The 25,204-nt window shown below is 44.5% G+C and overlaps 1 long non-coding RNA gene across 1 annotated transcript; it reads left to right on the top strand.

Moving 5' to 3' along the window:
* Positions 1–376: 376 nt before the first annotated feature.
* On the top strand, positions 377–25,143 carry LOC102406739. Its single transcript, XR_328240.4, has 3 exons — positions 377–657; positions 21,156–21,222; positions 24,221–25,143. It is a non-coding gene; the product is annotated as an uncharacterized LOC102406739 (long non-coding RNA).
* Positions 25,144–25,204: the final 61 nt, after the last annotated feature.

Raw genomic sequence — 25,204 nt, 5'->3', positions numbered from 1 at the left:
CTGATGTTGAAGCTGAAACTCCAATACTTTGGCCACCTGATGCAAAGAACTGACTCATTGGAAAAGACCCTGATGCTGGGAAACATTGAAGACAGGCGGAGAAGGGGACTACAGAGGATGAGATGATTGGCTGGCATTACTGACTCCATGGACATGAGTCTGAGCAAGCTCTCGGAGTTGGTGATGGACTGGGAAGCCTCGTGTGCTGCAGTCCATGGGGGTCACAAAGAGTCGGACAGGACTGAGCGACTGAAGGAAACTGAACTGAAAAACGCAGGCGCCTCGGGGGCGGGGTTGGGGGTTGGGCATAAAGGGTGGAGGAAGGGGGGAGGCCTTGGACCCTGCCGCGCCCCCCGGGACGCCTCAAGGGCGTGGGAACTACCAATCCCGGCTTGCCCCGGTCGGCGCGGGCGTAGGGGCCCGTGCGCTAGCCGTTGGCTGGACCAGGGGTTGCCTGGGTTGCGGAGATGGGCTCTGCAGGCGCTGGCAAATCCGGCCTAGTATGTGAAGTTGGCGGTGCCTGATGGCGCCTCTGACACGAAGCTGGGTGGGGTAGAGAGTAGAGGGCGGTAGTTGCGGCAGGTGGGAGGAGGGAGGCGGCGGTGAATCACTTATAAATGACTCCGAAGCAGGACCTGGAGACTAAATTCCAGGAGGGTGAGTCTGAACCCCAGGGGAAAGGCCTCTAACGGCGCCGGAGAGAGACGGGGCCGGAGACGGCGGGGGTCGCGACCTGGGGACCCGGTGGGCACGGCTTTGTGTGGGGGAAGCGCATCGCGGCGGGGAATTTCTGTGCCTCGTGAGGATAAAAATATTTTGGGAGGCGGAAGCGTTAGGCAGGCGTTAGAGTGGGAGAGGGAGCCCTTGCCACGTGGCACAGCCTTGGTACCGTGATTGTCGTTGAGAGGAAGAGGGCGCGGAGAAGGTAACCTGTTGTAGGGTGGCGGCGGCGGCTGTTTCGGGCGCCGTGCGGGGCTCCCCTGTCCGCTTGGGCGTTCGAGGGTTGTCGCTCCGGGGCAGCCGGAGCCGGGAGGTGGGGTACTTCGCGGAGAGCGTGAGCTTTGCGCCTCCGGCTGGGAGAACTGCGTTTTAAGATGGCCGCCCCATCACAGGCGCCGGCGCCTGGGTTCCCGGCTCGCGGCCGCACACACGGCTTTAGGGCAGAGGAGTGTCTCCTTCTTCCCCCGCCTCGGAGCGGGAACCCGTTCTTCCGCAGTGGCCGGCGTGGAGGTGGGTGGGGACAGGAGAAAAAGCGCGAGCGTCCGAGTCGGCTTTGTGTCGCCCGAAGGTATCCTTTTGTCGTCCGAAAAGCCGAGTGCCAAGGTCCTATGGGAATGTGAGCGCGCTCTCGGCGCGCTGTGGATTGTAAAACAATAACTGAAAACTGCCTTAATATGTTTTCATTTAGAAGTCCCGTTACCTTGATGTCAGCCTTTTAAGTACGGCAGTGGTTTGGCTAATTGCGGTAATATTTGATTAACAGTGATTTGAAAGTTGAGTTTTTACTGTCTCCCATCAACGTGTAGGCTGACTGTTCCTGCTGCTGCTGCTAAGTCACTTCAGTCGTGTCCGACTCTATGTGACCCCATGGACGGAAGCCCACCAGGCTCCCCCGTCCCTGGGATTCTCCAGGCAAGAACACTGGAGTGGGTTGCCATTTCCTTCTCCATTGCATGAAAGTGAAAAGTGAAAGGGAAGTCGCTCAGTCGTGTACGACTCTTCACGACCCCATGGACTGCAGCCCACCAGGCTTCTCCGTCCATGGGATTTTCCAGGCAAGAGTACTGGAGTGGGGTGCCATCTGATTGTAGAGAGCTTGATTTCCAGGGGAAGACATTTTCACAATTACTTTATCTATTAATTTACGTTGAGGTGGAGACTTAACAGTAAACTAAAGTGGAAGTGAAGTTTTGTAAGGCTAGCAACTTTAAAATTATCCTTCATTATCACAGAGTCGGACACGACTGAAGCGACTTAGCAGCAGCAGCAGCAGCATTATGGCTGTACGTGTTAGTTACCATGGATGTCAAGATGTCTGCAAAAAATTGTAGGAATTTTCAAACTTTGATGTGTGTTAGAATTACTTTTAGTCATATACACAAAACCCAAGTGTATTGTAACTATGGAATGTTTAAGAGGTTGCCGAGGTTGTTTTCCCCATAACTGACTCTTAATACCTGCTTTCTCCCACTCGGAGAAGCTATGTGACTACTTCTGTGGATTGCTTTTTTTAAACCAGATGTTTTAGAGCAAGGATTCTTGATGTAAGGTGTTTATAATTCAGAACACCCCTTGAACTTTGACGGGAGAAAGTTTTTTTCTATTTTCTAACTAAAATTTGTAGTTCAGTTATGACTAGGTTTCCTCCCCCACAAAAAAGCAAAACAACCCTCCCACAGTAGTATTAGCTGTATGTTTTCACATCCCAGCATAAAGTTGTGGGAGATACATTCAGGTGTAATGTATGCTGTTCCTTATTTCAGAATTGTGGTAGTTCGTGGATCAGCAGCTAAATGTTTGTTGTAGCAATTAAGGAGCTCATAGAATACCACAGCACATGATATTCTAAATGTTTTTATAACTCTTTCAATACAGTTGGTTTCTTTTGTAGTACTGTTTTACATGTTTGTAGAAAAATTCTGGGTAAACGCCCAAAGACAACGGGACTGGGAAGGATCCATGGCACAAAAAATTAATCCTCGCTGTAGGACATCGAAGGAAAATGACGCAGATTTGGGATAGTTAAGGATGGCTTTCTGGAGGAAGTGCTTTACTTCTGAACTGGCGGAATGGTAGTGGGAGAGGAGATAGAGTAAAGGTGCATCCATGTGCTGCTGCAGCAGTGAATTAGAGAAGAGGGCTGCAGAGGAGGAGATGGTTAGATAGCATCACAGACTTCAGTGGACATGAATTTGAGCAAACTCTAGGAGACAGTGAGAAACAGGGAAGCCTGGCAGTGCTGTGACCCCATGGGTTAGTTAGTTAGTTCCTTTCTTGTAAGGAAAAAGGAATATTCTTTTGGAACTAACACCTTTATTAAAACACTGAAGAAGAATTGAGCTTCTGTAATGGTGACAATATAAATGATGGTAAAGCTTTTATCATGATTCTTTTTTAAACTTGAAAGTTTCTCTTGTTAAACAATGGTACAGCATATATAAGCATGGAATCAGGATTGCTGGGAGAAATATCAATAACCTCAGATACGCAGATGACACCAGCCTTATGGCAGAAAGCGAAGAACTAAAGAGCCTCTTGATGAAAGTGAAAGAGGAGAGTGAAAAAGTTGGCTTAAAACTCAGCATTCAAAAAACTAAGATCATGGCATCCAGGCCCATCACTTCATGGCAAATAGATGGGGAAACAATGGACAGACTTTATTTTGGGGGGCTGCAAAATCACTGCAGATGGTGACTGCAGCCATGAAATTAAAAGATGCTTGCTTCTTGGAAGAAGAGCTATGACCAATCTAGACAGCATGTTCAAAAGCAGAGACATTACTTTGTCAACAAAGGTCCATCTAGTCCAAGCTATGGTTTTTTCTAGTAGTCATGTATGGATGTAAGAGTTGGACTATAAAGAAAACTGAGTGCCAAATAATTGATGCTTTCAAACTGTGGTGTTGCAGAAGACTCCCTTGGACTGCAAGAAGATCCAACCAGTCAGTCCTAAAGGAAATCAGTCCTGAATATTCATTGGAAAGACTGATGCTGAAGTGCCAATACTTTGGCCACCTGATGCGAAAAACTGACTCATAAAAAAAAAAAAAAAAGAAAAAAAGAAAAAGACCCTGATGCTGGGAAAGATTGAAGGCAGGAGGAGAAGGGGACTACAGAGGATGAGATGCTTGGATGGCCTTACAGACTCGATGGACATGAGTTTGAGATGGATTGGGAAGCCTGGTGTGCTGCAGTCCATGGGGTCACAAAGAGTCGGACACGACTGAAACGACTTAGCCCACAAGAAGAACACAAGATTTTTTTCATCTGTCACTTTGCTGGTTGCTGATAATCTGCAGCAGAATAGCTTACTGACTTGTGTAAACTAATGAACTTTTAAAATAATGTGGTGTAAGTATTTTTCTTTAACTGAATTTGTCTTTGCATTTTAGCTTTTTGACTAGTTAGACTTTGAGAAAGCACAACTACAACTTTTGTTAGCTATTCTTAGATAGCTTATCTAGCCCATTGATTTAAAGTTTAGGGTGAGCTTCTGTGCTTATGGTTCTTCAGATTTGTTGGACTAACTCCCAACAAGTGACTTTATGACTGTTCAGCAGTATAACTTTGAATACTTAAGTGGTCTAAAGGCTTAAATGATGTTCTTTTCAAGAGGCTCATTAGGCTCATTTTGGCCACTGAAGAGTTTCCATGTAGAGCTTGTCTTTGAAAGATAACTGTACTCGGGTAGTCTTTTTTTTTTCCTTCAGTATTTCTAAGTTAATTTTTTCTTTTTTATTTCAGTTTGTAAGTTGCCATAAAGGATAAACAAGTGAAATACTTTTTACATTTCAGTGCTTGGAATAAAAAGTACTAGATTTTTTAAAGCAATTTTTATTTATAATTTACAAGGAGGCTTTGTGTCATAAAATGATAGAAGCATATGCTTCTTAGTTCTTGCACAGTTATAATGTAAATACATATTGGAGCAAAGCTGAACCATTTGTAGTATGATGAAAATATAGAAACTAGGGTATACAGCTGTTTTGTTTTACATTCTTTGGCATATTTCTTGTGTTCTGGTATAATATGTAATAATTATTCAGTTCAGTTGCTCAGTCGTGTCCGACTCTTTGCGACCCCATGGACTGCAGCATGCCAGGCTTCCCTGTCCATCACCAACTCCTGGAGGCTGCTCAAACTCATGACTAATAAGTCGTTAGCCCAGCTATTTTCTGGTTTTGATACATTTTATGACACCTTGAGTTTTTTGCCTTAACACAGACTTTACCGACTAAAAATGGTATTTCAAGCAGTTTATACTCAAACCTCAATGGGTTTTTTCACTAAGAAAGGGGGGAAAGATTTAGAAATTGCCTAATTTGTTTGACAGATGCATTGACCAACTCAGGTTTTGAACTCTGGAAGCATAATTAAATACTAACAAAGTGAATTCACATGGTTCACTCTTAGCATATGGTTTAACACAGGTACAGAAATTTAATTCCAGACCTAATTTTCTACTCCAAAGAGCTATTTTTAAAATAAAGCAGTGGTGTATCAATGTTGCTGGGCATCGACAGTGGTTGTAGACTGGACATATTCTACAATATTCAGCTTGTGGAGCTCTTTGTCCGTGATGGTCTTTCTTCTTGGGGCCCACGAATACCACATCTGATTATTTACTCATTTTTGGTGTTTGTGATTGAATAGCCTATAACATTTACTGTGAGAGATTTTATGTACATGTATGGCTGAGTCCTCTGCTGTTCATCTGAAACTATCACAACATTGTTAATTGGCTATACCCCAATACAAAAGAAAAGTTTAAAGTTGGAAAAAGAAATGTTGTGTAGTTTTCCCGGGTTGGTCTGTCAAAGTCTTGGAAAAATCCATTATTTGGAAACTAGGAGACCTGTTCGCTGAGCCAATGCCTGTGTTTAGCAGTGATGGATTTCTCAACCCACCCCACCCCCACTGGGCAGCAAGGGTGCACGTTGCTCCAATTAAACGCGGTTTGTGTTCTTGGGTCTTCCAGTGTGATGATGGGCCATGTGTTCTGATATCTGTGCGTGTCACCCAGAGCCAGTGACAGCTATGGGGTGGGGAATTAGGAGGTCCAGGAAGCCCCCAGCAGCTGCCGGCCAGCCAGGGCCTCCTCCTGAGAGGGGCACATTGAGGCCTGCTCTTTTCCTCTTGCCAGCCAGCTGCTATGGCGAGGATGGAGCAAGACCAGAAATATGTGCATGAACGTCTGTTACGGTAGGGTGCCTGCCAAGTGTCAGTCGTGTGTTTTTTGTGTGTGTGTCCCAGCTTGCCTGCCAGGCCTACCCACCAGGAGCTACCTTGGATCTCTAGCTAGAGAGCGAGTCCTGGTGCTGCCCACCTGGCCTGACTGCTCAATCATGAGTCCCTGAGGCAGGCCTGACCTCAGCCCCGCCTGGACGTGCCTTTTTCTGTGTCCATGTGCAGCAAAGATTCTACTCGTGACCTTTCCCTGCTCTTCATGGGGCAGACAGGAGGGAGCTGGCATGTGGCAGGGTGGACGGTGCCCTCTGCTCTTGGGGGAATGTCCCTGCGCTGCAACTCTTCAGAGCAGGAGCCCCTCCAGACTGAGAGCTCTGGATTGTGTGTCTCCTTTGGACTTTCACAGTTTTTGGCTTTTCAGTTAATTGCATTTCCTCAAGGAATAGTTTTCTTCTTGATCACAAGCTGGTCAGTGCTTAATCAGCAGTGAGAAAGGTGCAGCTTCAATGGCTGTGACACCCATCCCCTCCCGCCCCCACACCCACCAGAGGCAGAGACATCTCTCGCTTGGGTTGACTTAATGAGGGAGCTTCCCTGGGGGCTCCTGGATATGGCAATGTTCTCCCCACTCCCAGCTTTGGGCACCCTGCCTTAACTCTGCATGTGTTGCTCCTTTCATCCATTATGAGATGACTTGTCTGATAATAAAAAAAGAGGTGCCAGGCACTTTAATGGCAGCCCCTAGCATTCCCTCCCAGCCCTCTCATCTGTGAGGTCTCTGCAGTGCTAGTGCTGGGGTGGGTGCCTTCTCTTTAGTTACCCTGGAGCCCCTTTGCCAGGGGCTCCATCCAACCATCTATCCATTCATCTATCCATCTACTCATCCATCCATCCATCCACCTACCTACCTATCCTCTCATCCATCCATCTGTCCATCCACCCATCCACTCATCCATCCATCCAGCTGTCTGTGCATCCAACCATCCATCCATCCACCCATCTCCATCCATCAATCCACCCATCTACTCATCCAGCCATTCATCCATCCAGCAACCCACTCATCCATCCAACCATCCACACATCCATTCAACCATCCATCCAACCATCTATCCACCCTTCCATCCATCCATCCATCAATCCAGCACCTGTCCATCCACCCAACCATCCATCCATCCAGCAGTCCATCCAACAGGTATTTCCCAAGTGCCTGCTCTGTTCCATCATTCTGATCCCTGTCTAGAGCTGGGTGGAGTCAGAGGAGTGGAGGGGGGCTGATGGGGAGTGTGGGGGAATCAGACCCTGAGTGTGACTCTGGCCCCAGAGGAGCCCAGGCTGGAAGGTGTGAGCACCTAGCATGGGGCAGGGGGCTTGGTACCCCTTTGGAAGAGCAGATGGATTTGCCCATCTAGAGCTCGGGCCAGAAGAGCCTCCAGGCAGAGGGGCCAGGCTAAAGCGGTGGTACCTGGTATGGGGGTGGGGGCCAAATGTCTGGTGGTGGGATAATGTGGTTTGGGCAGGCTAAAGCCAGAGGTGGTGGGTCCTGACTGTCAGGGGCTTGAGCGTCCTTGGAGATGTGGGGGCGTCTTGGTGTGGTTGGGGGCAGAACAGGTGGGGTGACACACACTGCCCAGTGACATATCTAGGAAATGTTTCTCAACACCACTTACTGAAGAAGACTAACTTTTCCTCCTTTGCTGAAGATTAATTGTCCATAAATGTATGGGTTTATTTTGGGTCCCTCTATTCTGTTTCATTTATCCAAATGTCTAATTTTGTGCCAGTACCATGCTGTTTTGATTACTGTAGCTTTGCAGTATATTGTCTGAAGTCTGGGAGAGTTAATGCCTCTTGCTTAATTAACTCTCTGGCATAATGATTGCACTTAGGCATCATGAGAACCATACAGCTTTATTTATTTATTTTTGGCTGCACTGGGTCTTATTCCTTCACACAGACTTTCTTTTGTGGTGAGTGGGGGCTACTCTTTGTTGTGGTGCATGGGCTTCTCATTGCAATGATTTCTCTTGCTGTGGAGCACAGACTCCAGAGCATGGGCTCAGTGGTCATGGTGCACGGGCCTAGTTGCCGCACAGTATGTGAAGTCTTCCCAGAGCAGGGATTGAACCCATGTCCTCTGCGTCAGCAGGCACATTCTTAGCCACCGAGCCACCAGGGAAGTCTCAGTAAATTCTTTTAAACACTCTTGATTATGTGGACATTGATATTGCCATCTGGTATAGGCAACTAGTATTTGTGTAAAAGCTTTTCTTCAACTAGGACAGGCAGCCCTTACATTGGGATTTCTTAGGAAAAAATGTCTTGGAAATGAATATATTAAAACTATGCAGAAACCGATGATCCTGTAGATCTAGGCTGGTGATTCAGAACCCCTGAAAATGCTGCAATAGAGAGGGGGCCAGTGAGATCCTCTAGCCTCATCTATTGCACACGAAGAGCTTCAGTAACTTGTTCTAGGCCTCCTGGCTGACTGGTAGCAAAAGACATTCAGAGTTTAACTTTAGCAGATATTACCAACAGTCTCAAGGTGGTGTACTAATTCACTCCAACCAGTAGTATATGATGGTCCTGGCTTTTCTATATCACCAACACTGATCAGGGGTAATATCCAAAATATACAAAGAACTTACACAAACTCAATATTAAGAAAACAACCTGACTGAAAAATGGACAGAGGACCTGAATAGACACTTTTCCGAGGAAGACATACAGATTGTCAACAAGCACATGAAAAGATGCTTGTTTAACATCACAATCAAATGGGAAATGAAAATCAAAACCACAATGAGATAATCAACTCACAATTGTCAGAATGGCTGTTGATAAAGACAACAGATAACAGGTATTGGTGAGGATACTGGGAAAAGGGAAGTCTTGTGCATTGTGGTGGGGATGTAAATTAGAATAACCATCATGGAAACGTTGAGGATCCCTCAGAAGATTAAAAATAGAACTACAAAGGACTTCCCTGGTCTTCCAGTGGTTAAGAATCTGCCTTGAAATTCAGGGGATGTGGGTTTAATCCCTGGTCGGGAAACTGAGATCCCATATGCCACAACTGAAAGATCCTGCATGCTGCAATGAAGATCCCACAGCAGCTAAGACCCAGTGCAGCCAAATTAAAAAGAAAAATACAAACTTCCAGTTACAAAATAAATGAGTTACAGGTATGAAATGGACAGTCTGTACAATGTCAGTAATTATTTAATACCTTTGTATGGTGACATATTGTAGCTAGACTTATTCTGGTGATCGGTTTGAAATGTATAGAAATATGTTCACTAATATTCACTATGTTCTCTAGCAAGAATTAACATAGTGTTATGAGTCAATTATATTTCAAAAACAAACTCATAGAAAAACAGATTAGGGTTTTAGCTTACCAGAGTCTGGGGGTGGGGAGAAAGGAGAATTGGATGAGGGTAGTCAAAACATTTTAAGTCAGTTTTGAAAGGTTTTAAATTTAATTCTTAATTTATTTTTGGCTGCCCTGGGTCTTCGTTGCTTTGTGGGCTTTCTCCAGTTGCAGTGGGTGGGAGCTACTCTCTAGTTGCAGTGTACAGACTTCTCACTGCAGTGGCTTCTCTTGAAAAGCACGGGCTCTGGCAAAGCATGGACTCTGGGGTGCATGGGCTCAGTAGTTGTGATGCACAGACTTAGTTGCTCCATGGCATGTGCAGTCCTCCCAGAGCAGGGACTAACCCCATGTCCTCTGTATTGGCAGTCAGATTCTTAACCACTGGACCACCAGGGAAGTCCAGATTAATTAGTTTTAAGATAAATAAGTAATAAGAATATAACATACAACATGATAAACATAGCAAGACTGTATGTTATTTATGAAAGCTGTTAAGAGATTGTGAGTTCTTATCATAAGAAAAGTAATTTTTTATTTCTTTAATATTTTTTTACCTATATGAGATGCTGGATGTTTACTAAACATGTGATACACTTCATGATGTGTGTAAATCAAATCATTGTGTTGTATACCTTAAACTTACACAGTGCCGTATATCAATTATAGTGTAATAAAACTGGAAGGGAAAAAAATGAATAACAAATTCATAATAAACTCCCAGCTGTTTTATAGGCGCTGACATTTTTGTCAGTGTTTTCTTTAATAAAAGCATTTGAAATTCTGTATTATACTGCTATAGGTAGAATCATTGAAGTCCAGATTCTGAGTGTTATTCAAAATATTGAATTTCCACAATATAACATGATACTTTGCTTTGCCAGGGTTGTTTTGTTGGAGGGGGAAGGATAGGGGAGTGTTAAAGATGAGTTAAATTGAATGCTGTTACCAATTTTTTTAGGCTTGACCCCACTGAGAAACTAGTTTTGGTTTCTGTAAATACTGCTTTTAGACTGAAGGCAGTGGCTTCTGTAGCTGGCTTCTCTTTTGCTTTTTAGTGAGGTCCTGGCAAAGGAGTCTATGGTATGTCTCCAGAAAGCCCTGAGTCACCTTTGGGAAATATGGGAGTTGATTGGGATTCATGTTAACAAAGAAAGATTGGCCATTTGTTAAATATTGAAGCTGGGTGATGGGTACACAGGGATTCATTGCATTCCAATAGTCTGCTTTTGATTGTTTGAAAACTTCTATAATAGGTTAACCAAAAACAAAACAACAAGCCTTCTTTGCTCATCGAGTATTTTTTACTGAGCTTCCCCTCACTCCCTCCCCTTTAGTTAGATCAAATCTCAGCTGCACAGAAAGGAAGAAGCTGCGATTCACAGATGAGTGACACATACATCCTCCAGATCACAGGGACTTGAGTCCCTTCTGTCCTAAGTTTGCTAGCCTCTTGAGTCTGGCCCCAAGGTTGCTGTGAGTTGCCCATTCCGTCCAGAGTAACTTTCATTCCTGCTTCGGTGATCTTGTCACCTTTTGCCTCCTCCAGCAGATGCCACACCTGTGCCCTCTAATGCAGCTCACCCTCATCCAGTATGATGTGAAAGTCCTTCATGGTGTCAGGAACTAGGACTGACTGGAGATAGGGCACCATGGAGTCCTCTGACTCCTGCCCAATGAATCCCTATTCCCCTGTCCAGCCTCCCAGCTTGGGCTGGGGCAGTGGGGGACCAGGGAGGAGAGAATGACAGTATCCCCAACACCTCAGTGCCAGTGGATTAGGATCTGAGACTCTGACCGTATAGAGTAGGGATGGGTCAACCTGCAGGAAGTGTAGGCCACCTTAACTGGCAAAGGTAAAAGGCAGGGCTTTCTGCCATTGTGGATTGGCTGGTGGGTTGGTCTTCCCAGGTATAGTTAGTGGAAAAGAACCCGCCTGCCAGTGCAGGAGACATAAGAGACACGGGATGGATCCCTGCGTTGGGAAGATCGCTGGAGGAGGGTATTGCAACTCACTCCAGTATTCTTGCCTGGAGAATCGCCATGGACAGAGGAGCCTGGTGGGCTACAGTCCATAGTGTCGCAAAGAATAGGACACGACTGAAGTGACTGAGCACACACATCAGGTTTCCCAGCCATTTTTTCATTCACTCAACCAATATTGAAATCTATGTTGGGGGAATTCCCTGGAGGCCCAGTGGTTAGGACTCCATGCTTCCATTGCAGGGGACATGGGTTCAATCCCTGGTCAGGGAAGTAAGATCCCACTTGCCACTCACCAAAAAAAAAAAAAAAAAAAAATTTCTTAAAGATGTGGGGGAAAAAAAACAAACACCACTATGTTGGGGTTGGAACTACAGCAATGAAACAGGTCTCCTGCCCTTTTGGGATCTACTTTCTAATGGGAAGGTGATAATGAATTATGCATTACTAATATATTTCAAACACTGGGAAAAACTAATCTGGGTGTGGTGATAGTTAAGAACATGAAGGGAGCTGTTTTAAACTAGGGTGATTAAGGAAGGCCTATGAAAGTAACATTTGATCTGAGACCTGAGTGGTAAGGACCCAGCCAAGTGAAAATTTGGGGACAACAAACTAGTAAGTGCAAAAGCCTGAGATTAGCATTTATAACAAAGTGAAAGTGAAGTCGCTCAGTCATGTCCGACTCTTTGTGACCCCATGGACTGCAGGCTCCCAGGCTCCTCTGTCCATGGGATTTTCCAGGCAAGAGTACTGGAGTGGGTTGCCATTTCCTTCTCCAGGGGATCTTCCCGACTCAGGGATTGAACCTGGATCCTCCCACATTGCAGGCGGACGTTTTACCCTCTAAGCCACCAGGGAAGCTGGAGAACAAAAGATTTAAGCTAGTGAGCATTAGGATGGTAGGGGATGAGGTAAATGGAAAACATCCATGGTAGTAGTAAATGCTTCTATTTTTTGTATTCCCCTAGGAAAGGGCACGGAGAAGGCAATGGCACCCCACTCCAGTACTTTGGCCTAGAAAATCCCATGGACGGAGGAGCCTGGTAGGCTGCAGTCCATGGGGTCGCTAGAGGCAGACACGACTGAGTGACTTCACTTTCACTTTTCACTTTCATGCATTGGAGAAGGAAATGGCAACCCACTCCAGTGTTCTTGCCTGGAGAATCCCAGGGATGGGAAGCCTGGTGGGCTGCCCTCTATGGGGTCGCACAGAGTTGGACACGACTGAAGCGACTTAGCAGCAGTAGCAGCAGCAGGAAAGGGCAAGTCAAATGATGTGCAGGAATTAGAAATGCCTATTTAAGCAGTCAAATAGCATCTTGCTGCCCTAAGGTTCTAATGGCAGATTACATTCTAACATCATAAAAATACCGTTGTTTTTATTGTAAGTTACATGAAAGTGACAGAGTGGTGAGAACAAAGGCCGTGTGTGGCTACTGCTCTGCTCTGTTACCAGAATCTGAATTCCTTTAACTGGCATGTTACAGGGCGTTGCCCACTTACACTGAGCAAATGCTCCAGTTAACAACAGTCAGTGATACTATAATTGCTATTAAAGACATTTGAAATAGCAACAAGATACATGAACAGACTATCAATGACTGGGTTGGGATACCAATGTTTTCACTAGAAAAGCATTTTGTATATATTTAATGCATATATATTAAATTCTGACTATCCCATTTTTGCTGGTAAATTGTTAAAATGAGACATTGTTGAAAACTGTCATTGGACTCTTATGTTGCCTGAATATGTCTCTATTTGTCTTTTGATAAATCACTTTCTGGTGATTATATTCATTAAGTATTTCTAAAAGAAACAGTGAATTAACAGAAATTATGCCAGGATTCCTGGAATTTTAGAAGCCTTAAAAAAGAGTAAGACCTGGGTTCACGTCTCAGTGCTATCATGCTCTCACAGTTGCATGGCCGTGGGTACACCCAAAAACCCTTGAGACTGAATTTGTAAAAGTAATCTATTATCTGTTCTGCCTAGATCACAAGAGCCTTGTAAAAATCTGATAAAAAACTGTAAAATAAGATTCTGCTTAAGCTTTTGGAAGTGGCAGGAGATTATGCTGAGAGCCTGTGCATGCCCTGTATTTTTTGTGTTTGGACAGACCCCCACACCCTAATCTTTTTCAGAGCCCCAGCAATTAAAAGAGGATCAGCTTTATACTGGGTGTTTGCTGCTGCTAAGTCGCTTCAGTCGTGTCCGACCCTGTGCCACCCCATAGACGGCAGCCCACCATGCTCCGCCGTCCCTGGGATTCTCCAGGCAAGAACACTGGAGTGGGTTGCCATTTCCTTCTTCAGTGCATGAAAGTGAAGTCGCTCAGTCATGTCCAACTCTTAGCGACCCCATGGACTGCAGCCGACCAGGCTCCTCCGTCCATGGGATTTTCCAGGAAAGAGTACTGGAGTGGGGTGCCATTGCCTTCTCCAATACTGGATGTTTCAGTTCAGTTCAGGTCAGTTGCTCAGTCGTGTCCAACTCTTTGCAACCCCCCAAAATAAAAACCTCCAGGCCCCAGCGATTGACCCCAATAAAAATAGAACTCCAGGCCCTTGTTCTCTCTACCCATGACCGTGTGGTGTGGCCTCAGGTTTGCCATGTAATTTCCAGGTCCTGTAAGTGTTAAACTTCCCCCACCCACTGCCATAGTTTGTTGATGGTTATTGAAGGGAATCTTGTAATCTTAAGACCCACAAGGGCTGGTCCAGCCACAGCACTGGTTATTGATAGACTGAGCCCGACCCACAACACCGACAACATTAAGTTGACAGATGGAGGTCTGTGAGGTAGTAATTCGACCTAGAGCACCCAGAGGACAGGTCCTAGATAAGTGAAGGACGGCCACTTCCCCAGTGATGTGAATAGAGTACAAGATTGAGAGTGGAACGTAAGGAGGAGGCCAAGAGGCTTTAATAGCCTTTTACCTAATGGCCTGACTTTTCTCCGAAAGAAAAAGTTATTTACTGATCCCCAAAGGGGAGTTGACAGGTAAGAATTTGGAAGAGTTGAAAAGGCTGGTATTCAATACACAAGAGGAAGCTGACAGAAGAGAGGTGTTATAGGCTCATAAAATTGTGATCATCTTTATAAAACACCCTTCATTCTAAATCTCAACCCCAAAGTTACTCTGATGAGAATGAAAAGTGGAACATGACCTAAAGAGGACTATTTAGCAATATTTATCAAAATGCAAATCCATTTACCTTTGGCTTCAGCAACCCTACTTCTGGGAATGTGAATAACAGATACTTCTGGCAGATACGTAGATTGATGTGCACACAAATTTATGTACTAGAGCACTATTTGTTATAGTGAGTGAGTGGAAACAATTCAAGTGCCCACCATAAAAGACCAGTAAAATAAACTACAGTTTGTTAAGCATCTACAAAAGAGAATGAGGAGCGCTCTTTTGAGAAGTGGAGTGGAATGTATTGAGTGAATAAAGCACAGTATAGAAAAGTATTTATAGATTCTGTTTTCACTACGAAAGTGGAAACATTCTATATTATGAGCGTGCTTGTATTTGCAGAAGGAAACCTAGAAAGTGACACACACAAAAAATTATTAAAAAGAGGATCCATAGGACACTAGGAGGGTTAACAGTGGAAACAGTGTCAGACTTTATTTTTCTGGGCTCCAAAATCACTACAGATGGTGACTGCAGCCATGAAATTAAAAGACGCTTACTCCTTGGAAGGAAAGTTATGACCAACCTAGATAGCATATTCAAAAGCAGAGACATTACTTTGCCAACAAAGGTTTGTCTAGTCAAGGCTATGGTTTTTCCTGTGGTCATGTATGGATGTGAGAGTTGGACTGTGAAGAAGGCTGAGCACCGAAGAATTGATGCTTTTGAACTGTGGTGTTGGAGAAGACTCTTGAGAGTCCCTTGGACTACAAGGAGATCCAACCAGTCCGTTCTGAAGGAGATCAGCCCTGGGATTTCTTTGGAAGGAATGATGCTAAAGCTGAAACTCCAGTACTTTGGCCACCTCATGCGAAGAGTTGACTCACTGGAAAAGACTCTGATGGTGGGAGGGATTGGGGGCAAGAGGAGAAGGGGACGACAGAGGATGAGATGGCTGGATGGCATCACTGACTTGATGGACGTGAGTCTGAGTGAACTCCGGGAGTTGGTGATGGACAGGGAGGCCTGGCGTGCTGCGATTCATGGGGTCGCAAAGAGTCTGACAGGACTGAGCGACTGATCTGATCTGAGGAGGGTTAACACTTCTCAAAGCATATGCCCTGTTATACTGTTTCAATTTTGAGCCATACGTAATGTATTATGTATTCAAAACAAAAAACTTAGTCTGTCTTGGAGCTACTCCATGGCTTCCCACGACTGGGTCCTGGGCAGGGCACCTGGCACCTCCATTTGTCTCTGAATTTTCTGGAACTGGATGGCTTTTTTCTGTTGTTTCAGGGCACTGGGGAGAGAACTCTTAGGTAGGAAGTTAGGTAGAAGCATCAAGGAGAGGCCTGGCTGAAAGGGATGCAAACCCGTCTCTAAACTCCATCCCAAAAAAAAATAAATAAATAAACTCCATCCCAGACACACCTAGGAGGGCTCACAGATATGCTGCAAAATAACCACAGGGACTTTTCAACTCTTGCACAGGCTCCCTAAGCACATAGTGGATAGAAGTGGGACTCTCCAAGTAACCTTAAGCATTAAGGGCTCATGAATATTCTACATCTAATTATAACAGATGGAATTATGGGAAGACATAAACAACATTGCATGCATGCTAAGTCGCTTCAGTTGTGTCCCACTCTGTGTGACCCCATAGACGGCAGCCCACCAGGCTCCCCCGTCCCTGGGATTCTCCAGGCAAGAACACTGGAGTGGGTTGCCATTTCCTTCTCCAGTGCATGAAAGTGAAAAGTGAAAGTGAAGTCACTCAGTCGTGTCCGACCCTCAGCGACCCCATGGACTACAGCCTACCTGGCTCCTCCATCCATGGGATTTTCCAGGCAAGAGTACTGGAGTGGGTTGCCATTGCCTTCTCCGGTCTAGTACATGCTGCTGCTGCTGCTAAGTCACTTCAGTCGTGTCTGACCCTGTGTGACCCCATGGACGGCAGCCTACCAGGCTCCCCCATCCCTGGGATTCTCCATGCAAGAGTACTGGAGTGGGGTGCCATTGCCTTCTCTGGGTCTAGTACATAGAAGGAGGTAAATAAATGGTTCCACTCCCTCCCCTGTTCCCACACTGTTGGCAGTATCATAGAGTATTTGGGGAGCACCCCAGCTGTAATGTTAACTAGTGGGACTTAACCCAGGTCAGAGTGACCAAGGCTAGTTTGGCATATAAGGCTCGGGAGCCTGACTTTGGCTTTCAGATGTCCAGATGTCTTCACTGACAGTGAGCAGGGGTCGATGGCTGCTGGATCTCTTAGCCAGCTGACATTCTGCAGATGGCACCTGGAGTGATGTGGAATTTTGAGCATTACATTTCTAGTGTGTGAAATAGTGCAATTGTGCGGTAGTTTGAACATACTAGTTGTCAGTCATGAGTTTGGGGTTGTTGCAAGATAGGAATATAGAGAGCTCGTGTCTTGTAAGTGAGACAGCCCTTAGCTGGATGTCATTACTAGAAACAAGCGTGCTTTGGAACAGATGCAAAAAGAGCCAAGAGACCCTTTCCCAAGGTCCAGGATACACGGCTTTTCCCGGACTCTGCAGCCAGACCATCTCATTAGCTTCTTCGGCTGTGGCCACCACCATGTTCCGCTACAGTCCTTGTTCCCTTGTCCTGTGAGACCCTGCGCAGGGACCCTCACCTGACACTCGGTGGTTTTTTCTGGCCCTGTTGCCTGAGGTGCAACATGCAGGCTAGCTGCTCTACACTCCCCAGACTTCAGATTCGAGTTTCCCTTTGAAGCAGGGCCTTCCTGTGCTCCAGCTCCTCCTCTTCCTCAGTTTCTTTCAACTCCATAGGATCCAGGTGTACTGGTAGCAGCTACGAGGTACATAAAAGATGATGCCGGATCTCCACAGATGGGTCCCCTGTCATCCACAAGGATCTTGCCCTCTCTGCCTCTGTCCTGTCCCTGACCTTTGTGGTAGGTTCCCTTTGCTGTCTACTTTCGCATCTCCTGCTCCAAAAGGTCAGATTCAAAGTACTAATTAGGGAGGTTGTACCTGAAACCTCATGTCCATGAATCATTCCACTGAGAAAGAGCAGTCTATTTAGTACACAGGCCACCCTTCATCCTTCCCCACCTCCTTGAGACCGCACATTTGGACTGCCCAACAAACTATGAAGAGTGGAGCCAGCCTGATAGCAAGCCGTGGGACTGTAGCTGGCTTAGGGAAGGAACAGATCTGACTGGAGAGCAGGATGAACAGGGCAGGCAGTTCTTACCTCAGTTCTGCAGTTTAGTTACCACTGTGACAATTCCAAGTTCGTGAGGCTGTTGGGGCCCTTCCAAAATCTGTTCTGAAAACTAGAGCCTGGCTCTCTATTCTGTCAGTTCTCTCAAGTAGGAGGGTTTCTGGCCTGGGGAGCTGACATTTGGAAGGGGTCACACTGGCGGCCTAGTACTTTGGGGACTCCTTGCACAGATGCCATTGGAGATAAACAGAGGAGGACATGACTAAACTAGCTGGTGATTTTTCTTCTTTTTTTAATTGCTGAAGCCCCCACAAAACCTGTCTTGAAAACACGGTTTTAACCTGGTCTTGTTGCATCTCTGATAAATTCTATGAAGGGGGTGGGGGCGATGGTGATTTTGTTATTTTTCCTTGTCAGCTAACTGGAAGTTCCCACTCCAGTGCTGAGAGTAATTGGAACAGTGATGTTTCAGCTGTTGGTAGCTGGGCCAGGAGGCTCAGTCCAGGTCATAAGTCAGCCTAACGAGATCTAGGGGCTGGGTGCAAATTGTGGGGACATCTTCTGAGTGAAAGTTGCAGCCCCAAATATCCTCTGATGCCCAGTGGTGTGAGTGATGAGCTAGATGCTTACCACTTTCATATTTGCAGTTATTCAGATTCATGGCCAGCTATGTGGAATGGAGGAAGAGCAGAAATCAGGCAGAGGGAGAAAAGGACCCTGGGGTGCCAGGCACCCAGATGAAGAGATCATGCACAGATGAACAGTGCAATTTATGTTCTCTGGAAGCCACTGAAAGGAAAGACCTTGCGTGCTAAGTGGCTTCAGTTGTTTCTTTGCAACCCTATAGACTGCCATGCTCATCTCTGTCCATGGGATTCTGCAGGCAAGAATACTAGAGTGGGTTGCCATGCTCTCCTCCGCTGGATCTTCCCGACCTAGGGATCTAACCTGTGTTTCGTGCATTGGCAGGCTGGTTCTTTACCACTGGTACCACCTGGGAAAGACCAGGATAATATAAATGTGCTGAAATACGAAACCAAGCCAGCCCAAACGGATCTCTGTTTCCTGTCCTCTTTCCCCGGCTAAAGGGAAGACTTTGAATCCCAGCCCAGCTGCAGAAGGGCAGAGGGTTACCCTCTGGAGATGGGCAAGTGAGGGGGTCAAGGGGACGTTTACCTGTGTTTTGGCCCTCTCTTTTTTCTCCCACCTTCTGAATCATCTGGCTCAGCTGGGGTTATGATTTTCTTTGGGATTTTCTTGGGTATGATGGATAAAGGAACTCCATTCCTAAATGCATTATAGCCAGCTTTTGAGAGTGCCTCCTTAGAAGGGTTGGAAGGGGTGGTACGTTCCCCTTCAGTACATTCCTCCTGGGAAGCCTCTTCACCATCCTCTTCCTCTGATTCACTGGTCTTAACAGGTCTTACTGAGCGACTTCACTTTCACTTTTCACTTTCTTGCATTGGAGAAGGAAATGGCAACCCACTCCAGTGTTATTGCCTGGAGAATCCCAGGGACGGCGGAGCCTGGTGGGCTGCCGTCTATGGGGTCACACAGAGTGGGACACGACTGAAGCGGCTTAGCAGCAGCAGCAGCAGCAACAGGTCTTACAGGCCGTCGCCATGGACACGAGGGCGGGCCCCCATTAGAGAAGAGTTCTGCGGTCAGTCAGCTTTAAAGCAATTACAGAAGGTAGCCCTTCAGCCCTCTGCTTCCCATGAGAATATGGGAATAAAATCTGAGGGGGGAAATGAAACAGAAGAAAAGGGGTAGGGCACAATCTTTTAAAGAATGACAAAATCCAAGGACATTGCACAGGCTAAATATAATCAAATAGGTTCAGGATGGTGGACTAGACAGTTTCCAATAGACCTTGAGCCTCAATACACTCTTTGTAACATATCAGCAAGCTAAGTGATACACCCACAAGTGGGTGGAGGCCCAATTTAAATGTAAAAAAAACTTTTAGAAATATATTTTAGGATCTTTCCAGATATTCTAAAACTTAAAGTTGTGCTGAAATAAGTGATGAAAGGTTTGTAGAAAATGGACCCCAGTAAGGGTTTTGTAGGTGATCAGTCAGGATTGACTAAGCCTAAAATAAGTTATTAATTCAGTAAATGAACCTTTAAGCTGGTGTAAAACGGAAATTCGGTTTTTCTCTGTTAAAACAGACAAGTTTTCTGAAGATGCTAAACTGTCTTTGATAACAGATTTCAAATTTATTTACCTTTTAAATAATCTGTATTTGCCTCTGAGATCTTTTATTGTCACTTTGGCTAAGTTTCACAGTGACCTATGCCTCTGCTGTATTTTAAAATGTTTGGGTGTTCCTTTGACAGGGCTTCCAAGATCAAATTATAATAAAGTTCCTTTGACCTCTAACTAAATTTGGAGTGCTTCAAAGGGCCCCTGAGGGACCCCAAAGGGAGATACTAAACTAATCAAGTTCATTTGGTATGTTAAACTATAAAGGAAATGTTTTCCAATAAATAAGTTTTATGGTAAATGGTACAGATACTCTAGAGATTGTATGGAGTTCCTAAGAATCTGATATGTCCTGATAAAATATTATTAGTCATAATTTTTGTTATGAAGGTGTTGTATGGCACAGCAGTAATCAGATTTAAACTTTCTTCCTTAAGTCTTTTGTTAATATACACAGTTATGGTTTTACTCTAATGTCTTTACAAAATGTTTCCTCTTCATATAAACAGGACTTTACAAGTTTCTGACTTTTAGAACATACTAATGAACTGAGTAAAAATAATTGAAGAATTCTATTGAGAAAACTGATGATTTCCTAAAGCTGTTAACAAAAAGGATTAGTTACATAGAACTGAGTAAACTGCTAAATACGGTTGTATATGGTTTCTATCTTAAAGAGTTATTGGTTTAAATCTGTTTTCCAGGTGTATGTAAAACTCCTTCAATTAATTACGACTTGCAGTAGTTTGGTAGATTATACCTTTTGGAACATCTGTCTTTTTCTCTGTACCTGGTTGATCGTGCTAGTAACATATGCTTGTCTCAGAGATTAAGTCATGCATAAGTGTGCATGGCCAGTACAGTGAAATTGCAGATAGCTCATTAAATCAGTTATGGCTCCTTTGGTCACTCAATAATTATAACTGGATTATAACTAGTTATACCAGTCATTAGTGAAATTTGTTCTTTGTTTTCAGATTGTGCTTTGTGTGTCTATGCTGTACTATGTCATTGTCTGTATGACTTATATCCTGTTTACTTTAGATTGTTATCTCTTAACAGTAACCAGTGTGTAAATCAGGCCTCCAACAAAACTAATATGACTAAACATTTTGAGAAAATAATTGTAATAGTGTGATTCTAGGTATGGGAAGAAACAACAAGGGATAATGTCTCCTGGATTACAGTTAGAATCCAGAAATTTTTAATTATTGATTGGGCCTGGTCCAAAACTTAACACCTGGTGTGACATCAAGAATTTTTTGACTGAATTGGGATGAACCTTCCAGCGCCTTGGGACTAAAGTTGATCATGAAATGTTTTCCAGATAATGGTTATCCATGACCAAGAAGGAAAGACCAGAGACATGGAATGAGCGATTGCAGCCCTTCAGTGTGAGTCAGCGGGCCCTGAGAAAGGGGAATGCCTGCCACCTGGCCTTCATTCAACTACAGCCACTCCAACTACTCCCTATGGTGAACCTAGAGGAAACTGAGAATGCAGGATTACAGGCCCCAGTTACCTATGATTTAATGAGCCCAGAATCTTGCATCTTCCCATGCGTAGAAAGATGCTAAATTTCTTAGCTTGAGATGCTGCTGCCTTTTATGTTTGAAGTTCAGTATTTCTAAATTTGCAGGGGTAAACTTCTCTTCCTTTTCCAAGAGGAACAAAGGAAGACTAGTCTTGACATTTAAAAACACCAGCACCAATGGCAGGCACTCCCAGGAAGACAAGCAAAATGGACCCCCCTTCTCTCACAAGATGGTGAGATGGACATTGAGAGGGGGAATTGTAACCTGGAAGGGTTAGTTTTAAATTTATACTGGGTCTGCTTCTGTGACTTTAACCCTTTTTGTTATTGTAAGCATTATGTATGGCCTGCAGCCTGAGCCACCCACCTGTGAAGGACTGTAAAGAAGTGAAACTTAAATCATTCCCCTGCCTTCCCATTCTAGGGGACAGTTGCAAGCATTGAATAGTCTTTTTTACTTTACTATGTTTCCTTACCTCCCCCCACCCAATAAAAAAACCTAGCAACCAGGCTCTGAGAAGGTGGTTATTTTGAGGTGCTAGCCTGTTATCTTCTTAGCTGGCTCCCCAATTTAATTCTCTTCCTTGCCTCAACACCTCATCTCTCAGATTCATTGGCCTGTCATGCAGCAAGCATAGCTAGCTTGGACACAGAAGGCTGTCTGAGGCTCTTAAATCTAAATGCTGTAAAGGTCTGTCAGCCAGACTTACACATAGCAGGCCTTGGTCATCTGAACAAGAAACCTTAATGCATACCAACTGCTTATAAACTAGTAAGTTCATATTGTAATGTAAATACCTGGTTCATAACTAAGCATTTAAATGAAGCCATGAGGCTATTAACATTAGGCTATGGTAATTTACATTTTAAAGCCTCCTCTATGCTGGAAACAGTTAAATCATACTAAGGATAATCAGTCTAGTAATACTAGAAAACAGGCTGGGTGCCTTATGGACAATGTCAATATATATAGTTTCCCTAAGAAATAAGGATTGGTACAGAACAAGCTAAGTCAGATGACTTTGGTATATACTGGGCTACATCTAATGGAAGTTCTTAAGTTCTTATTTATGGCCTTACTATTAACTGCTAGCCATTTTGTTTCATATTGTTTTGTATATTGCCTGTTTCATAGTGTGGTCCCTTACATTACCAACTATTTGACCGAGTCACTGATAAAATGATAGTATACAGTCCCATATAAGGTCAGTAATTGCAACAGTGTAACTCTAGATATGGGAAAAAAGAACAAAAGGGAATAAATATTTTCCTGGACCACAAGAGATTCAGAAGCACAGGTAGTCCAGAGAATTTTGAATACTGTTTTATGGCCTTGTCCAGTGACAGCACATTTAGTGGCCTATCAACAAAATCTTCATAAGACTTGGGAATGAGCATTCTTAGCACCATGGGACAAAATGGTCATGTAATGCCCTCAAACCATGGTCAGCTTCATGAACCTAAAGGGGCTCAGCCAATTGGCACTTGCCATCTATCTCTACAGAAATTAAATCATGGCCACTGAAGCTGCTGACCTTCAATACCCCCTGAAAGGAATTCAGGGTGGAAATTAGGAATGAGGCACTCTGTGCTCTGGAAAAATTGGCAGAAGATGCCTTCAGATAGTTAAACACTTTCAGGAGGAGATTTTTTGTAAGCCCTGAGTCTTACATCTTCTCTTGTACCTAGAGAATCATTAACATCATTGACAGTGACAGTCACTTTGGCTATTTAAGGAAAAATTATAGTTAAAATCAACATAGAGTAGCTATAGAACTGATTAGGTGACACTATGGTGTGATTTCAGACAAGTCCGTGTATTATTAACAACTTGAGTTTTCTGACCTGTGTTAGACTTAGGATACTGTCAGCCATTCGAAAAATAAAAGCAGCAGATAACTACAGCCTTACTTTTTAAAGAAAGAAAAAGAAAGTGAGGTCGCTCAGTCATGTCCGACTCTTTGCGACCCCATGGGCTGCAGCCCACTAGGCTCCTCCGTCCATGGAATTTTCCAGGCAAGAGTACTGGAGTGGGGTGCCATTTCCTTCTCCAGGGGAGCTTCCTGACCCAGGGATTGAACCTGAGTCTCCTGCATTGCAGGCAGACACTTTTACCGTCTGAGCCACCAGGAAAGCACTCCACTTTTTAAAGGTCTCTTCTTATAACTCTTACATGTGTAGAATGAGAAATTGCTCTGGACCGTATGTTGCACAGAAAAAAAATGCATGTGTAATGATCAATAGCCACTTGGGAGAATGGCATTGAAACATGTAAAATATCATGTATGAAACGAGTTGCCAGTCCAGGTTCGATGCACGATACTGGATGCTTGGGGCTGGTGCACTGGGACGACCCAGAGGGATGGAATGGGGAGGGAGGAGGGAGGAGGGTTCAGGATGGGGAACACATGTATACCTGTGGCGGATTCATTTTGATATTTGGCAAAACTAATACAGTTATGTAAAGTTTAAAAATAAAATAAAATAAAATAAAATAAAAAAATAAAAATAAAGGTTAAGACCTACTTAAATAAACCTAGACAACTGGCTACCTGGCTACAAGTCTCCTTGAAGTGTTAAATCTAAATTAGGATTCAGGCTCAATTTTTTCTATTTTGTCTGTTAATGTTGAGGTTGTCATTCCTCCAACTACTTCTGAGTCCAAATGGCTCCATTCCTTTGGACAGGATGACCTAAGCACTGACTCTGTCTGGACCACAATCAAAATTGTCATCAAACAAGACTTGGTTCTTACTCTTGGCTTTGATCCCTAGCTGCAGTAACAGTTTTACTCATCTATGCCTCTGTTTTGTTTTGTTTTTTCTTTTCTAAATATCTGTTTCGTTGTGTCTCTCCAGATGACACAGATTCACATCAAGATAAAGATGATGTACAAAGAAAACCCATGCCCCCAAAGAGATTACAGCCACTCCTCCAGACAGATCCAGCAGGAATAACCACAAAAGTCACCTTGGGGCCACTTAATAGAACAGGGTGAGAGCTCCATGACCCCAACTAGGTAGGGTCTATGAGTCCCATGTCAGCATTAAAGAAATTACAGAAGACTGACCATCTGTCCCTCATCACCCCAATAAAGGTTTCTTGGGGTTCACGTCTCAAGGAAAATTTGAAGTAGGAGATAGATGGTTCCTGGGCTGAATAGCTGGTGATTTTCAAACGGAGCAAAACTGAAGTTTGTCCTCAGCCAGACAAGAATGACGTATTTCCCTTCCTCCATTGTTAGGAGGGAATAAACTGATGGGGGAGTTGTTGCAGTGAAAAGGAAAAAAGAGGAATGAGTTTTTCTTTTTCACTGCTCTGAGAGCAAAGAAGATAAAGAAGAACAGTGAGCAGGCCTGAACATTCCTAGTTTATTTTACTTTAACTGCTCCTAGTTCCGAATGTTTGTAACTACGTTTGTTTTTCTGCACCCTAACTCTGCAGGAGCCACACTTCACTTGACTCTGTGCTAAATACATCCTCTATCTGATGTTTACCTTTACAACAGCCTTCCCCTTGTAGTTACATGTCAGAAAGAAGGCCTCAGAGCCACCAGACTGCCCAATGCAGTTACGGGTTACTGATGCCAGTTTATGACTGCCTTTGAAATGATGCAAGAGGAAGAAATCACGGTCCTGTCACCTTTGTTTCCTCATCACCGGCTCCTGACTGCTCCTGACTGTGAGCACCTGCCTTAGGGACACAGTTCTTGAGGCAGGAGCATGCTGTGTTCCCCTCTCCACTACCTGAGAATAAAAGCCACCATTCTGTTTCTTCCAAATTCTGCCTCTCTGGTTTTCATTCGGCTTCGGTGGGCAGAGAAGGCCAAGTTGTTGGCCAGC

Source organism: Bubalus bubalis, chromosome 20, assembly GCF_019923935.1.
Source record: "Bubalus bubalis isolate 160015118507 breed Murrah chromosome 20, NDDB_SH_1, whole genome shotgun sequence".
Lineage (NCBI taxonomy): Eukaryota > Metazoa > Chordata > Mammalia > Artiodactyla > Bovidae > Bubalus > Bubalus bubalis.
Note: the sequence above shows the minus strand (reverse complement) of the source record. Positions and strands in the feature narration are given on the sequence as shown.